Source organism: Nicotiana tabacum, chromosome 7, assembly GCF_000715075.1.
Source record: "Nicotiana tabacum cultivar K326 chromosome 7, ASM71507v2, whole genome shotgun sequence".
Taxonomy (NCBI): domain Eukaryota; kingdom Viridiplantae; phylum Streptophyta; class Magnoliopsida; order Solanales; family Solanaceae; genus Nicotiana; species Nicotiana tabacum.
In genome coordinates this window covers 36,962,744-36,980,693 of record NC_134086.1, presented here as the reverse complement: position 1 = coordinate 36,980,693, position 17,950 = coordinate 36,962,744, and the positions used below count along the sequence as shown (strand labels likewise).

Sequence of the window (17,950 nt, the reverse complement as noted above, 5' to 3'; positions counted from 1 at the left end):
CATTGCTTTCACAAGGTGAAGCTTTGACATTTACATTATGATGATGTCATCGATGATGCAAGCAAGGAGTATTGGACGTCTAAAAGAATAGCTCATGACTCAGTTGAAAACACACCAAATGGAGAGAAAGAGAGTGGTTTACAGAGTAAGAAGCAAGGTACTCTATAAGGAAAAATATAAAAAGTTTGAGCGGTATTTGTAGTGAGGTGAAAAAATCAAAAGAGGATTGTGTATTGGTATTGGAGTATTTTGTTCGGTGCCACAAATTGTAAAATCTTTACTATAGTGAAATCAATTGCTCCTCTCGAGTTTCCCTTATTCAGAAGGATTTTTCCTGTAAAAATCTCAGTACCCTTGTTTCTTTTATTATGACCGTTAATTACTGTATTTTAGTAATCCGCATTTATTACAATCGTATACCGTGAATATTATTCCCGTGGGGGTTAATTTTCCCAACAAAAGTTCCTTATTCCAGAAGAGAGTGGCTACTTGGAAGTCCAATATCATCCGTCGGGGGCAGATATAACTTTGTGTAGGACGAGGAGCGCCTCCGACAGATATTTTACACAGTTACCATTTGCAATTGCATAATAGTTTCGACAAAAAGAAATAACAGATGGCTTTGAAGACAAATACACAGCTAATTTTTTTATTGGATCTAAACTTTTACATATTTTGAACTCCTGGTGTAATCTGCAACTAGAAAACTATGTTAATATTTTTGTAGATTTGTTATAACCTCTTCAATCATAGGGAATAGGGAAGTTCTACTCTGATGTACATGATTATTGGGACCTTATTGATCCATCTAATGAAATATCTTTTACTTATCTGTTGGGTAGCCATCAATTTATACCATGTCCTTTTTCCTCTGCCTTTTGAGGTAGAGAAGCAATTAGAATAGAAGGATTTTCTTTGAAGAGGAAATAATCAACAAAAAGAAAATATTTGAAGGGAACATTGTTGTGATGCAACCCTGAAAAGAGGGTAGCCTAAGCAATTTGAGGGTGCAGAAGAAAAGCCCTTGGCCAAGGAGCTACAATCAAGAGGAAGATTTACCAAGGAGAAGGGTCATGATGCAAATTTTAGGGAGAACGGTAGTAGCGTACTGAAAAAACTTACTCATCCCGATATTTACACCAAAACATATTAATTCACCATAATTAAGTCATAAACTAAGGTAAAAATATATATTAATTAACTACAATTTAGTGATAAGAGTATATTTTGAAGACATGGCTTATGTATTTATTGGGTTGGTGTAAACACTGAATACGAGTAAATTTTTACATGGCGTACTAGGTATTTATCTTATTCTCACGGATATGGGCCCGGAAAACACATAACTTTGCAGGTGAAGTTCCACATCATTAATCCATTAAGGAGGGAGATGGAACGAAAATTAGATTCAGGTCTTAGGACATATGCATGGATTAGGCATACACACCCCTGAGGGAAACATATTCAAATCTTTTTGGTTTTGCTGCTAATTCTGATGCGACCATCCAAAAATATTGAAGGAAATAGCTCTCAAAATATTCAGAATGCGGAAAGCAAGACTTAGATAGTTTGAGCATATAAAAAGGAGCGCAAATGCCCGGGTAAAAAGGTGCGAGAGATTAACCTTGGTGGATTTAATGAGAGGCAGGAGCAAGCCGAAGAAGTATTGGGGAGAGGTGATCAGGCAAAATATGACGTTGCTTCAGCTTACCGAAGGCATGACCCTTGATAGAAAGGTGTGGAGGTCAATAATCTATCTATAAATAAAAGCAGAAGACAAAAGCACCTCATGAAGTCAAATGACAGAAGAATAGAATGACACATGGCATGTTACGACATTGCTCCTAAATATTAGGAAGTAGAATTCAAACCATTCATGAGAAAACCATAAACACTTCTGTGCAGTTTTGTTAAAAGGAAAGAAGTCAGCCCTAATATTTAGCCAAGTGTTGCGTGCACAAAATGCCATGTGGCAACTTTAGGACAAATTAGTTATTTTAGGTAAAAATTAGTTTCTCTTTTTAAACAAACTTTAGCATAGCAAATCTTGGATTTTGTAAAATTGAAAACAAAATCCACCAATTTATCCTAAAAAATATCCACATATTAGAAAATAAAATTCATTCTTTTACTTTTTTTATTATATAGATAACAATCAGAAATTCAGTCTTTGAACTGAAAAGTCTTTTAAATAATTAAAGGAAATAGCAAAAAATTCAACAAAGCACTGTATCACAAAAAGAAAAAATTTCAGCCCAAATTCTCAAAGCAATAATTAAAAGCAGAAGACTTGCACCTCATGAAGCCAAATGACAGAACAATAGAATGACACATGGCATGTTAAGACATTGCTCCTAAATATTAAGAAGTAGAATTCAAACCATTCATGAGAAAACCGTAAACACTTCTGTGCAGTTTTGTTAAAAGGAAAGAAGTCAGCCCTAATATTTAGCCAAGTGTTGCGTGCACAAAATGCCATGTGGCAACTTTAGGACAAATTAGTTATTTTAGGTAAAAATTAATTTCTCTTTTTAAACAAACTTTAGCATAGCAAATCTCGGATTTTGTAAAACTGAAAACAAAATCCACCAATTTATCCTAAAAAATATCCACATATTAGAAAATAAAATTTATTTTTTTACTTTTTTTATTGTATAGATAACAATCAGAAATTCAGTCTTTGAACTAAAAGTCTTTTAAATAATTAAAGGAAATAGCAAAAAATTTAACAAAGCACTGTATCACAAAAAGAAAAAATTTCAGCCCAAATTCTCAAAGCACATAAAAAAGAGAACCAAAAAATAAAATAGCAATACAACTGACTAGAATTGAAAAACTACCTTACATATTACTATATATTAAAGAAAGTAGTCTTTGAAGAAACGACAATGAAGAACGCCATTCCCATGCCAGTTTACCCTAAAAATATCAATCCTCCAAATTCGGCGCTTCAATCCCACGATCTCTCACGCTTTCAACTCCTCGCCCACGAATTCTTCTATATTGGATTTCAGTCCTATATTGGCGCTTCAATCCCACTATCTCTCCCACGATTTCATCTCCTCACCCACGATTTCTTCTGCCTCGGATTCTCAGTACCATGATTTCACAGTTTTGTCAAATTAGTTTTTTACTTTTACAGCATATAGTTCTATTTTTTCTCCCTTATGTGCGTATGAAACAACAACTATAGACTACAAGAGGTGATTGGTATGATTTATGTTTCATGAACAATTTTATTCCAATTGAGATTGTATTGATAATGTCTGTGAAGTTTGTTGATGGCGTTTGTTATATAAAAAACCCGGTATCTATGACAACTATTGTTTACCAATCTTGGGGTTTACCACAGATTCTTGCTCATGTGCCGTCGTTGCATTTCACATGCATTTTTTGGAGAATTATCAGCCACAAGTCAATTATTTCAGATGATCTATTGCTTCATATGTATTTCTATAAGCATTTTGTTGGAGTTTCTACTTATATTTATAAATACCTCTATCTATTTCAGGACTTACTGGTGGCTGAAATATATTTGGTTAGTGAAATTAACAGCAAGTCAATGAGTTGGAAATTAAAGGTTCGAATTGTCAGGCTTTGGAAAAATTCGGATCGCAAAGACCTGATAACCCTTTTTCCAATTGAGATTATTCTGATGGATTAAAAGGTATTGTTTTAAACTTTATGATTACGTTCTATTTAGGTCCAACCATGGTATGGATTTCTGCAATCCTGCATGCTGAAGAGGAAAATATGTCCTTAAATATCACATATTAGTTTACTAATTCCTTGGTTACTCTGAGTCTTGCTAACTGTAATCTATTCGATGATGCTTTTCCAGTTGCTTTCAGTAGCTTTTTCTTATTGCAAAACTTAGATTTGAGCGAAAATCCAATTTGCATTCTACCAAAGGGCATAATTTATCTCACGGATGGGCAACACGCCCATAGTCAAATTCCTGCCAAATATTTTACTTTAGTTGTTATAGATACCTAGACAAGAGGGGTTGCTCTGATGGTAAGCAACCTCCACTTCCAACCAAGAGGTTGTGAGTTCGAGTCTCCCCAAGAGCAAGGTGGGAAGTTCTTGGAGGGAAGAATGCCAGAGGTCTATTTGGAAACAGCCTCTCTACCCTAGGGTAGGGGTAAGGTCTGCGTACACACTACCCTACCCAGATCCCACTAAGTGGGATTATACTGGATTGTTGCTGTTGTTATTGTTATAGATACCTAAAAGGTAACTACTTACTTTTGTTGTAGCTAATTAAAGTAATTGTAAAATTGAGGTGTCCTCTATCGAAAATCACAATTTGATTTCTGTCTTTTAAGAATATAATTTTCAGTTTCAGTTAACATTCTGTAATCTCTTTTCTGTCTTTTATGTTTTGTACACTAATTGCTAAGATCATGAAATTTATTAATTCTTTCACGATCTTTATTTATATTGTCTATAATGATTACCAATTTTGCATATATTTCCTTGGTCAATTTTATTGTAGATGTTATTGGCGAAATTATAACCTATGAGGACGTAAAGTCTATCAAACAAAACGATAGCAGTCGTATTATCATGAACATTTAGATACAAGATTATAAGTAAGCTCGCCACAATTTATTAAATTAAGTAAATATTTCAACAATTCTTTATTTTGATTCTTATGCTTAACCTTATAATAATTGTAGAAGCAATAACATTGCTGCAACTCTTTGGGAAGACTTTGTCAGATCAAGTCTGGATGCAAATAAAAATTTAAATGTCTGTGATTACCATGTAGATCTAAAGTGCGTGTTGATAGATAATTATTGAACCACCTAAGTTTTAATATTTGTTTAAATTATGTAACTGATTGTGGCTCACTGGTCTTCTGACTTGGTAAGTATAGGTCTAATATCAGAAAAGGAGAGTTTGTGCAAATACTTCGACGTCTAAGCATTAGGTCCTCTAGAGGAAGAGCAAAATACAGGGGAGCCACGATGCACAAATGTGGACGATAGGAAGCTCAGTTTTTTGCACTTTCTCAGTAAGAAGTAACTAACAACTTATATTACCATAGCTTAGGAATCTCATAATATCAGCGGAATAACTGTTAAAAACTTACTTTATATGTTATCATATTATTATACAGATTTTATAGGACTAATTGACAACGAGATGGAAGCTGTAATGTCTAATGATCATAACTTGAGTCTCCCCCTCCCTTTTCTGTTATGTCGTTTACTCTTTCAATATTGACATGACGATTTTTGGACCAGGACGTACGATAAGACTTGTATAAAGTGCAACAGAAGGGAGGCAATTACTAATTTTGAACTGAGCACATATGAAGGGGAATTAAGTTCAGATGCTGAAAATGGAGGTAGTATATTAAGGCTTTACCACAAATTTTTATTACTTTATAATTTTTTTTTACCCTTTTTAGTTATGTTATTATCATGTTTAACAGTATGTTTTTTCCATCAGTGTGGGGCTGCCTTTGTAATCTATTGAACTAGGGAATAGCCTCATTTATTTTAGCTAATTATCAGAATGATATCACATGACAAATGAAAACTCTAATAACGGAACATTGATAATTTTTATTTTATTAGTTACACATCTTTTAGTAAATTTTTAGGATTTTAATTTCCCTTGGCAAAGTTCCGAATCGATGACTAACATCCGATGGTTGTGCTACAACCGAGCTCTGGTTAGCTGACCTGTAGCACCAGATGTTCTTTTCATTGGTTGCTTATAGGTATGACATAGTAGTTAGAATAAGTATTATTAGTAAATATATAATGGAATTATTTGAATATAAAAATCAAACTGTTATGTGTTAAATTTTCATATTAGTTTCATGGCATAATTCAGAATGTAAACATTTGTTTGGAATAAAGCTGACACATGAGAAGGACTAAAAGAAAAGAAATTTTAGCAAATTCTATATCTCCGGAATACTGTAAAATGCATGTACTCACTTAATCAGTTAAATAAAGATACAATAATTATAAATATAAAGTGTTTAGCAATATAGCTATTTGATACAGAAATATCAAATCCTTTCAAATAGAAATATAGCTATTTGAAAGTGTTTAGCTACTGTATACTTATATTGCTATTTCCCTGGGAATGCTGATGTTTAGAATGTTCACTCAGTTACACAATTTCATGGAAGCATGTATGAATTGTAGTAAAATAAGTGATTAAATATTCATTGACATAATTAAGTTTTACAATACCATTTTACAACAAGTTAAATATTAAAATTATTTTATGAGCAGTACAAAAATGTTTATAGCAGCCATTAGACATAATTTTCCTAACTAAATTTTTTATGCAAAGTTGCATCGTTCTTTCTCCTTATCTTTATCTTCTTAGAAACATATACAAGGATGTTTTGGTTTGCAGAATCAGTTTACTACAATCAAGCGTGGCATTTTATTGTAGCTACTTTGAAACACTTGTGTATAGTCCAGTTCTTGATTTGGACAGGTACTAAAAATACTACTTTTTAATTCTGAACTTATGTGACTTTTAGGTGTCCTTTGTGTTTGTTGTTTTGGCTTGCATCATTACTATTAGTAAGTAAAACAATACAAAAGGGGTTGATTGTGTTGATTTGTAGAAATAACACAAAAATATTTATTGCAGCTATTAGACATACTTCTCCTAATTAACCTTTTTAAGCGAAGTTGTTGTGTACCCTTCATTTAAATACCAAGTTTTTGCCTTCAGCAAGGTTCGAACGTAAAAATCATTTTCTATTTTCCCTCTTTCTACTTTCCCTTCCATTCGTCCACAATTAGAGGATAAGTCTCACGTAAAAGTTCTTTGATAAACCCACGAAGTCAACTGTGTGAATCCGAGGCTACTCTTGGTATTCTGCTTGCACTTTTTTCCGTAGAAAATTTACCAATAATTGGATTTTCCATAAAGCATCTTGATAAAAGAATTGCCATAGGTTGGAGTTGGTGAATCAATTTGATTTAAACTCTCACTGAAACTATAGTTCATTTTCTTTTGTAACAACTTCTTTCATTTTTAGCTTGATTTTTCAGGTCAATTTGCTGTAAATCTTGGTTGCAGATATTGCCGTCTGTATTCTTTTCTCCTTAAACTTTTATCTTTCACTCCGTATTGCACCTATCTCAGGGTGGTGGTCTTTATTTTTAACATTAGGTATGCCATAGTAGGATTCCTACTCTTTTACTTTTCAAGTTTAGACATGATCTCTTCGACTATTTGTTCAAGTTTATGTTATAACTTTCTTTACCCTGACTTCTCCCTCCAAGCTATATCACATTTTACATTTTAGTAGTCTTTTTTCTTTTACTCAATTATATGAAATAATATAATCAGAAATAGGACAATGATTACCATGTTTAAGATATTGCGGTTGTAGCAGTGAATGTTGAATTCTATTAACCAAATAGACGAAGGTGATGTAAATCTTATGTTTTAAATTGGATTGTAAAATGCAGTCTTATATTATTTGTCATTTAATCACGTTTTTTTGCTTTTACAAATTGCAGAGTATTTCTTGCAAACAAGTACTACTCTTTCAGCGGTAATTGATATCCTTGATGAAGAAAAAATTGGAAAGACAATTGCAAAATGTTGGATGATTTACTGGAAAGTCGTCTTCTCCAGAAAATCACATCTATTTTTAAATATCAGATAGGCTCCATATGCCACTAGCAGCTTTTATGGTTACAAAAGTATGGCCAGATTATTGCCTTCAATAGAGCAGACTACAATGAAGTAGTTTTTATCCAATTTAACCCCTGATATTTGAGGTATTTAAAAACTCCATTGATGGTAATTCAAGTAACTTGGTCGATTTATTTGATTAATTAATGTAGAAGTATACTTTAAGTCCTTATGGATTAGTAGGAGTATTTATTTGGTCTCTCTTTAATTTTCTTTTTGTTGTCAGATAGCTTACTAAAAGGAAGTAGCAAGCCGTTGGATATATTAGCAAAGCTAAATGAGTTAGCTGGTTTTTTGCTTTATGAAGAAATTAAACTTTTTTTAGGTTAATTTTTCTTCTTCTGCTGCTGCTAAGTTTTTAATTCATAATGAGGAACAAATATTTTTCCGATCAAAAACAAGACCAAATATTTCACGCTCAGACCCATTTTTAACAAGTCACTTGAGATTGGTAGTCCTTGCCAACAATAATATAGAGATAACTGAATGGAATTCATCTATTTATTTTTTTTAATTGTTTTGATTGTGATCACTAAATTTAATCTGCAATATACATATATCTCTTTTCACTCTTTTTCTTTGAATTGATCCGCGCATCGTGCGGGTACGTATACTAGTTAAGGTAGAAGGCTAGTACGTAGTCAAGAGTGTTTCTTTTACATACCAGTAGTATTAGTGTTAATCTGGTGTGACACTATTGTTAGATTTATAGTTTTACGTATTGTCCCCTTTGCTTGGTTTTCTTGTTATTTAGTTGTTGTTAATGCTTGTGCTACTGCTTTATTGTCATCTTGCCTTGAACACAACCTCTCTCTATCTTCCAGGTAGGGGTAAGGTGTGGGATTATACTAGGATTGTTGATATTTGACAGGAGCAGTAACTTGAAGTCTAACTAGGCTAATCAGCGAAAAGGAACACAGCATAGGCTAAAAAAGAAAAGTGACGTATAATATATACCGAAGGAGAGAAAATTAGAGAAATGCATGGCCTGGAAGGAATACTTTGATATTTAGGCAGTAGAATTCCCCATAACTCCTAACTTCTTGCTGGAAAGAAAGCAAAGAGAAAAGAAAGCAAAGAAGTCAAGTACACCAATGGGAATCATAATTCAAGAAGCTCTCTTCTTGCTATCTTATATCTACATTCATCGTTTTATTTGAAACAAAAGAAGTCGGCGATGCTTTGAAGGAAGTATAACTTCCCTATGCTGCTTTAACCAATTCTTTCCAAAAGCATACATAACCACAATCTTACAGCCACAGGCAAACTGATATTCTACACCTTACTTAAGCTGCTCAAATAGCACCAATGCGAATAACACAACTAAAAAGCAGCAACTTCAAAACTAATTCAACAGGCAACAAGGTCAATATATTTTTACTCACTTTGCAAGGAAAAAAGAAAAGTCTATCACCTAAATCAAGAGTCTAAATTTTTTATTTATTTATTTTTGACAGGTGATCTGGAACATTAAGCTTCGAGCAGAAAATAAGTTTCCAGGTATTGAAACTACTTTTAAGCAAATAACCCCCTAGTTAAATGGACCTCTTTGCAACACAAGGTCGTCATATAACTATTTAAAAAGGGGTTGGGATGTAGATTTTTCCTTTTGGCACATGTGCAGGAACAGTGGATCATTTGTTTTGTGTAGGAATACATGATAATATGCAAGCTAAACATTAATCATCAAAGATTAGAGGTTTGGATACTTGGATCAATTCAACCTTCTAAGATATCACCTAATCTAAAAGAATATATCAGGGAACCATAGAGCAACACCACCACCACCAACACAGTATAATCCCACTAGTAAGGTCTGGGGAAGTGTGTATGCAGACCTTACTCCTATCCTGGGGTAGAGAGGCTGTTTCCAAATAGACCCTCGGCATCCTTCCCTCCAAAAACTTCCCACCTTGCTCTTGGGGTGACTCGAACTCAAAACCTCTTGGTTGGAAGTGGAGGTTGCTTACTATCAGAGCAACCCTCTTGTTCAGGGAACTATAGAGGATTGACCCAAAATAAGAAGTTTCGTATCTGTAGAATATCTACAGGCCCACTGGGATAGAAAGATGAATCTTTTTTTTTTCATTAGTCCAAAGTTGTCTCAATATTAAATACTAAAGACTCGGGGGTCTAGCCTAGGTTACTAGGGAGAGATCTAAGGCTAACAAGCATTCCTCATTCACCTGAGGAAAACACTACTGAGTTCCCTTGAGAGAGCCAAAGAGAGATCATCTCATACCGTAAGTATATCCTATCCATCATAACTATCCCTCCAATATTTTGACCTCATAGCAGCCAACTATTTAATAACATGACATTCATTTCTTTTTTTGATGAAGTTTTAATAACACGACATTCTACAAGAGTTTACATAGCCATTGGCCAAGCACACCCTTATAATTCATTAGACTACCTCAGAATGAACTACTAAGGATCAACCACAACTGATAACAACTAGGTCGGGAATCCAAATTAGAGTAAGAATTTGAGAAGTAAATGCGGAAGCAATAACAACAAGGAATTAAACAACTAGAATTAAAGAGATGAAAATAAAGGATATGGGAAGAATTCAAGGAAGGAATTCCAAGAACTTCCAAGAACGTAAGTTCTATAGCCTTGACAAGATCAAAGTAACAACGTCTTGATTTATGGAACAAAACAAACGCCTTTACTTAAAAAGCAAATCAAAACAATAGATTCGGATCTTGACCACTTTACGAGTAACTTGAGACAACAATTAATAACTAGTATTAATCGCCTTCTAAGAATACCACAAAGGAATCAAAGATATCATAAAAGAGAAGTAATCTTACTACCTTGAACTAAGAACTAGTAAAGGTTGAAAGATAAATCTCAAAACACAAGTAACAAAGGTTCAAAAGAACTCTCAAAGTATGATATACTTAATCAATAAATGTTGTGTCTTATGAATGAGAAGAACTCCTTATTTATAGGAGTTAAAAGAACTTAAAATAATGTAGGGGGTTGCTAAAAAGTCATCTAAATTAGGTAGGGGGCTGCTAGGGGTCACAATAGCCATCAAACTTAGGTAGGTGGCTCCTAAGGGGTAACAAAAGCCATCAAAATTAAGTGGGGGGGGGGGGGGCGGCCAAATCCTTTTGGGGCAGATTTGGGCCTTAAAACTATTAGTTTGGGCCATTGGTTTGGACTCCAATTGGACTCCTTTTGAAACACCCCCTTTTGGACCTCTTTTAAGGTCATTTTGAGCCCTATTGGTGGACTTCAAGGGCTGATTTGGTAACCCAATCTTCCTCCTCTTGGACTTCAATTTGGACTACCAAATAATTGTAAAACTTGGACAATTCATCTCCTTTGGGCTTGAGCTCTTCCTCTACAATTAAAAGCTTCTTTATTTGCCATTGAAGTCTAGCAACCTTAGCTTGCAACTCTTTAGCTTGAGATCTTGTAAATGGCCTTGGAGCTTCCAAAACTCTATCATCTCTATCATTGTCCTTAACTATATCCTTGTTCTTGATGCTATCATTCCCCCCTTCTTGAAAAGAATTCGTCCTCGAATTCGATCCTACATCAAACAAAGATAAGTCAGCAACATTAAATGTGGCACTTACTTGGAACTCACCAGGAAGGTCCAACTTGTAAGCATTGTCTCCAATCCTTTCAAGGACTTGAAATGGGCGATCTCCTCTAGGATGCAACTTTGACTTCCTTTTGGAAGGAAATCTCTCCTTTCTAAAGTGAACCCAAACTAAATCTCCAGGTTTAAAAATAACTTGCTTTCGTCCCTTATTCTTTCTCAAGGCAGTTTGCTCATTTTTCTTCTCAATTGCAAGCCTTGTTTGTTCATGAATTTTTTTCATCATCTCAGCCTTTGTCCTACCATCACGATTAGCAATATCATTAGTTTGTAATGGTAATAAATCAAGGGGAGTGAAGGGATTAAAACCATAAACAAGGTAAGTGATCTTCCCATGAAGTTAATTTACCTTTCAAAACAGCCCTCAACATGTTTCCTAAGGTTCTATTAACTACTTCAGTTTGTCCATCAGTTTGTGGGTGACAAGAAGTAGAAAACAACAATTTAGTACCTAACTTCCCCCAAAACACACGCCAAAAGTGGCTCAAAAACTTAGCATCCCTATCACTAACAATAGTTCTAGGTATACCATGAAATTTGACAACCTCTTTTACAAAAAGATCAGCAACATGTGAGGCATCATTAGTCTTTAAACAAGGAATAAAATGAGCCATTTTGGAGAACCTATCTACCACAACAAATATACTATCCTTACCATATCTTGTTCTAGGCAAACCTAACACAAAATCCATGGAAATATCAATCCAAGGTGAAGTAGGAACAGGTAATGGCGTGTAAAGACCATGTGGTAACACTTTAGATTTAGCTTGTTTACATTCCAAACACTGTGCGCACATTCTTTCAACATCTTTTCTCATTCCAGGCCAAAAGAAATTTTCGGCCAGTATGTCTAGTGTCTTTGGGACTCCAAAGTGTCCCAAAAGCCCTCCACAATGTGCTTCCCTTACAAATACTTCACGTAAAGAGCAATTAGGAATACACAACTTATTTTCCTTAAAGAGAAAGCCATCTTGGAGGTTAAACCTCTCAAAAGGACTCAACTTACAATCTGCAAAATTTTTGCCAAAATCAACATCATTAGCATAAAGTCCATTGATTTGATCAAAACCCATTAATTTAGAAGTCAGGGTAGAAACTAAGACATACCTCCTTGAAAGTGCATCAGCAACAACATTTTCTTTCCCTTGTTTGTAAGAAATTACATAAGGAAACGTTTCAATGAATTCAACTCACTTAGCATGCCTTCTACTAAGCTTACCTTGACTCTTCAAGTATTTCAAGGATTCATGATCAGTTTTAATGACAAACTCTCTTGGTCACAAGTAATGTTGCCATGTGGTTAAAGCCCTTACCAAAGCATATAGCTCTATGTCATAAGTAGAATAGTTCAATATGGCTCCACTTAACTTTTCACTAAAGTAGGCAATAGGTTTAGAATCTTGCATCAAAATAGCACCTATTCCTTTGTCCGAAGCATCACATTCAATTTCAAAAGATTTAGAAAAATCAGGCAATTGTAACAATGGAGCAGAACATAACTTTTCTTTCAACAAGTTAAAAGCATCATCTTGTTCTTTTCCCCATTTAAAAATCTTATTCTTTTTTAATAACTTCAGTTAAAGGAGAAGCAATGATACTAAAGTCTCTCACAAACCTCCTATAAAAACTAGCAAGTCCATGAAAACTCCTAACTTCAGTTACACTCTTAGGTTTAGGCTATTCTTTTATTGCTTTGATTTTCTCTTCATCAACCTCAACTCCTTTAGAACTAACTACAAAACCCAAGAAAATCACACGATCCACATAAAAAGTACACTTTTTAAGATTAGCAAATAAAAATTGCTTTCTAAGAACTTCAAAAACTTGTTTTAGGTGTTCTACATGCTCTTCTAAAGTGTTAGAAAAGACCAAGATATCATCGAAGTACACCACAACAAATTTTCCATGAAAATCCTTAAAAACATGATTCATTAATCTCATGAAAGTGCTAGGTGCATTAGTCAAGCCGAAAGGCATAACTAACCACTCATAAAGCCCATATTTGGTCTTAAAAGCAGTTTTCCATTCATCTCCAGGATTCATTCGAATCTGATGGTAACCACTTTTTAGATCAATTTTAGAAAAGATTTTAGATCCATGTAATTGATCCAACATGTCATCAAGACGAGGAATAGGGTGGCGATACTTTACCGTAATCTTGTTGATTGCTCTATAATCCACGCACATCCTCCAAGTTCCATCCTTTTTTGGTACCAATAGGACGGGAACCGAGCAAGGGCTCATGCTCTCTCTCACAAAACCTTTCTCAAGCAACTCCTCAACTTGCCTTTGAAGTTCTTTTGTCTCTTCTGGATTACTCCTATAGGCTGGCCTATTTGGGATTTGTGATCTAGATACAAAATCAATTTGATGCTCAATGCCACGTAAAGGTGGCAATCCATTAGGAATATCTTCTGGAAAGACATCTTCAAAATCCTGCAAAAGAGAGAAATACTACTTGGCAAAGAAGAAATTAGCAACTCAGAATTAATCAAAGTCTCTTTGTAAGTAAGTAGTATTATGGGCAGCCCCTCTTTTCTTGCATTTAAACACTCTTTGATTTTTATATAAAAACTCTCTTTTTTTCTTTCCTTAACCTCTTTCCTCTCACCAAGACTGTCTATTTTTTTATTCAAACCCTTTTTTATCTCTTCTCTCAAATTGCTGCCCTCTCTCTCTTTCTCTCGGCCATCTTTTTTTTTTTCTAATTCTTGGCCTTCTTTCTTTTCTTTTTCCTCAAGCTCAGTTTTTATCTCTCCCCTTGGTTTTCCCATTGTTTCTCTTAATCTCTTTTGATCTTCAAACACTTGAGAAGGAGATAAAGGTGCAAGAGTAAATTTCCTGCCATTTAGTTCAAGAGAATATCTATTCTTTCTTCCATCATGAAAAACATTCCTGTCATACTGCCAAGGACGACCCAGTAAGATATGACAAGCTTGCATAGGTATTATGTCACAAAGAATATCATCCTCATATCTACCAACATTAAATGAAATCATACACTGTTTGTTTACCTTTAGTTCACCACTATCATTTAACCATTGGAGTCTATATGGAGTAGGGTGTTTCATGCAGGCAAGTCCCAATTTTTTCACAAAGTATGAACTCACCACATTAGCACAACTACCACTATCAATGATCATAGAGCAAGTTTTTCCCTTTATCCCACACCTAGTATGGAATATATTCTCCCTTTGTTCTTCACTATTGCTTGCCAAATTGATAGTCATAATCCTTCTAACTACCCCAATCATGCCCTCATTAGGTAGTTCTACATCATCTTCATCACTCACATCTCCCTCTTCTTCTCCATCACCTTTTTCACTCTCATATCCTCCATCTTCTCTAAGAATGATGTTTCTTCTACTTGGACATTCATGCATCATATGACCCCTTCCTTTACATTTATGACATTGAATAGAACTAGAAGGTGTAAAAGGTTTAGGGTTAAAGGTTTTACCTCCCTCTTTGTTCTCAAATTTACCTTTACCCTTGTCTTCTTGAGGTCTAGAAGAACTCTTCATCTCATGATATGGCCATGGCTTCTTGGAGATGGTGCTTGTCCGACCTTTCCACGAGCTAGTCTGCTTTCTTTTATTTTGATTTTCTATCTTTACAGACAAATCAACTAACTCATCTATTGTTACATATTGTTGTAATTCTACTACATCAGCTATTTCCTTATTTAAACCATTTAAAAACCTAGCCATTGTAGCCTCTTCTTCCTCTGTACAATTAGCTTGGATCATAGCCATATCCATAGCCTTAAAGTACTCATCCACAGACATGGACCCTTGCTTCAATGTTTGAAGACGTTGTTGTAGCTCTCTTTGAAAGTGTGATGGCACGAATCTCTTCCTCATCACCCTCTTCATCTCAGCCCAAGTAGCAACTGGTGCTTGTCCTTCTTGCAATCTGTCCCTAGCAAGCTTTTTCCACCAAATAGCAGCATAGTCAGAAAACTCAACAACAAGCAAGTTTAACTTTCTTACCCTCAGAGTAGTTGTGACAATCAAAGATGGCTTCAACCTTTCTCTCCCAATCAAGGTACAAGTCTGGGTCCCTTGCTCCCTTGAATGATGGCATCTTCATCTTTATACTACTTATATTATCATCTTCTACTCTACCTCTTTGTCCCCTCCTATCTCTTCCCACCCTATCAAAATCAATATCATTAAAATCATCTATAGGGTTTTCTTGATTTACAATGGGAGCATGGGGTACATTTCTCCTAGCTTGGGGTCTAACATTATTTTCCCTCCTAAGTTCAGCTATTGTATCATTTTGATCAGCAATGGTATCCCTCATCTCTTGGAGTTGCAAATTCAACCTTTCAAATTGTTGATGCATAGCTTGCAAGGTAAAATCATTTCTTGCTTTGATTTCAGCTTCTTGAAGAACCCTTCGTTCATCATCACTACCTGTACGCGACATCTTTAAAAAAAAAGTGTAAATTGTATCACAAAACTTAGCTCTCTTTTTTTTTTCTCCGAATAACCTTTGAACAAAATACTTTGTAGATTTATAATTAAACCCAACTCGTATGAAATTCTTAGTAGTAAAATTCAGATTTTTGGGGAACTAATGAAAGAAAAACCAAATCCTAGAACTATTAGGCTCGGTTGAAGCATGACGCAAACAAAAAGGAAATGATTATATGTTTAGATTAGAAAGAGTAAGAAAATCTAGGATCCCCTCTTCTTGTTTCCTTTGTTAATTTTGGTAACAAATTAGATACAAAAGAAATATCCCGGAGAGCACGCAATTCTATTTTTTGTTCTAAAAACTGATTTTCGTTTTTTTTTTAAATTTTTTTCTTTTCTTTTCTTTGCTCTTAGTATTCAAGAAATCCCAAGACTTACCAAGAACGAAATCTTGATAAAAATCGCTCTGATACCACTTGATAACAACTAGGTCGGGAATCCAAATTAGAGTAAGAATTTGAGAAGTAAATGCGGAAGCAATAACAACAAGGAATTAAACAACTAGAATTAAAGAGATGAAAATAAAGGATATGGGAAGAATTCAAGGAAAGAATTCCAAGAACTTCCAAGAACGTAAGTTCTATAGCCTTGACAAGATCAAAGTAACAACGTCTTGATTTATGGAACAAAACAAACGCCTTTACTTAAAAAGCAAATCAAAACAATAGATTCGGATCTTGACCACTTTACGAGTAACTTGAGACAACAATTAATAACTAGTATTAATCGCCTTCTAAGAATACCACAAAGGAATCAAAGATATCATAAAAGAGAAGTAATCTTACTACCTTGAACTAAGAACTAGTAAAGATTGAAAGATAAATCTCAAAGCACAAGTAACAAAGGTTCAAAAGAACTCTCAAAGTATGATATACTTAATCAATAAATGTTGTGTCTTATGAATGAGAAGAACTCCTTATTTATAGGAGTTAAAAGAACTTAAAATAATGTAGGGGTTGCTAAAAAGTCATCTAAATTAGATAGGGGCTGCTAGGGGTCACAATAGCCATCAAACTTAGGTAGGTGACTCCTAAGGGGTAACAAAAGTCATCAAAATTAAGTGGGGGGCGACCAAATCCTTTTGGGGTAGATTTGGGCCTTAAAACTATTAGTTTGGGCCATTGGTTTGGACTCCAATTGGGCTCCTTTTGAAACACCCCCTTTTGGACCTCTTTTAAGGTCATTTTGAGCCCTATTGGTGGACTTCAAGGGCTGATTTGGTAACTCAATCTTCCTCCTCTTGGACTTCAATTTGGACTACCAAATAATTGTAAAACTTGGACAATTCATCTCCTTTGGGCTTGAGCTCTTCCTCTACAATTAAAAGCTTCTTTATTTGCCATTGAAGTCTAGCAACCTTAGCTTGCAACTCTTTAGCTTGAGATCTTGTAAATGGCCTTGGAGCTTCCAAAACTCTATCATCTCTATCATTGTCCTTAACTATATCCTTGTTCTTGATGCTATCAAGAACTAACTTACGGCCAACATACTGTTCATTTAAAATTAGGAAAGCATATATGCTTTTTATTCTTCAAAAAATCACTTTTGACAAGGCTCAAGGCATCATAAAAATTTCAGTAAACTTTCCCATAACCACCTCAAAGTCGCAACACTATGACTCCTTTTTAACACTCACGCTCCCTTCCCCCAAAACAATCACAGATACATAAAGACCGAGTGACGGGCATGGACCAAGGTCAATTACCAAAGAATAAAACAACCCCTAAGCGAAGTCATCCTCCCTCCCCATGTCAATGGGGCGGAACTGGCTCGTGGTTTTCATTCCCCCTCATCATCCACAACTAACAGGCCCCTACATACTAAAAACCTTCTTTGCTCCACACCGCCCATCTCCCATTCCCTTCACCAAGTGAAATTTGCAGTCTTCGCTCTCTTTCTCACACCATTCTCTCTTCTAACTAACCTGTGCAATTCAGACTGCACCATCCTCGAGTGCTTAACCTGTCTACCAACAAACCAACCTTCCTCTTTCTCACACCATTCTCTCTTCTAACTAACCTGTGCAATTCAGGCTGCACAATCCCTGAGTACTTAACGGGCAAAAGGTTTTGTGAAACCAGAATTAACCTCTTCCGTGCCATAGCTAGTCCAACCTACTTATTTCACAACAGTTGCTTCACTATTCAAGTAGAGTTAA

At 35.0% G+C, this 17,950-nt stretch overlaps 1 long non-coding RNA gene across 5 annotated transcripts; it reads left to right on the top strand.

Moving 5' to 3' along the window:
* Window positions 1–2,834: 2,834 nt before the first annotated feature.
* Window positions 2,835–7,888, top strand: LOC107776012 (uncharacterized). Of its 5 annotated transcripts, none has more exons than XR_001645850.2 (5): window positions 2,835–3,667; window positions 4,883–5,020; window positions 5,253–5,356; window positions 6,388–6,471; window positions 7,512–7,888. It is a non-coding gene; the product is annotated as an uncharacterized LOC107776012 (long non-coding RNA). The 5 variants fall into 5 exon arrangements; XR_012711558.1 differs by lacking the exon at window positions 4,883–5,020 and having other exon boundaries at window positions 2,845–3,203; window positions 3,512–3,667; XR_001645851.2 differs by lacking the exon at window positions 4,883–5,020 and having other exon boundaries at window positions 2,846–3,210; window positions 3,512–3,667.
* Window positions 7,889–17,950: the final 10,062 nt, after the last annotated feature.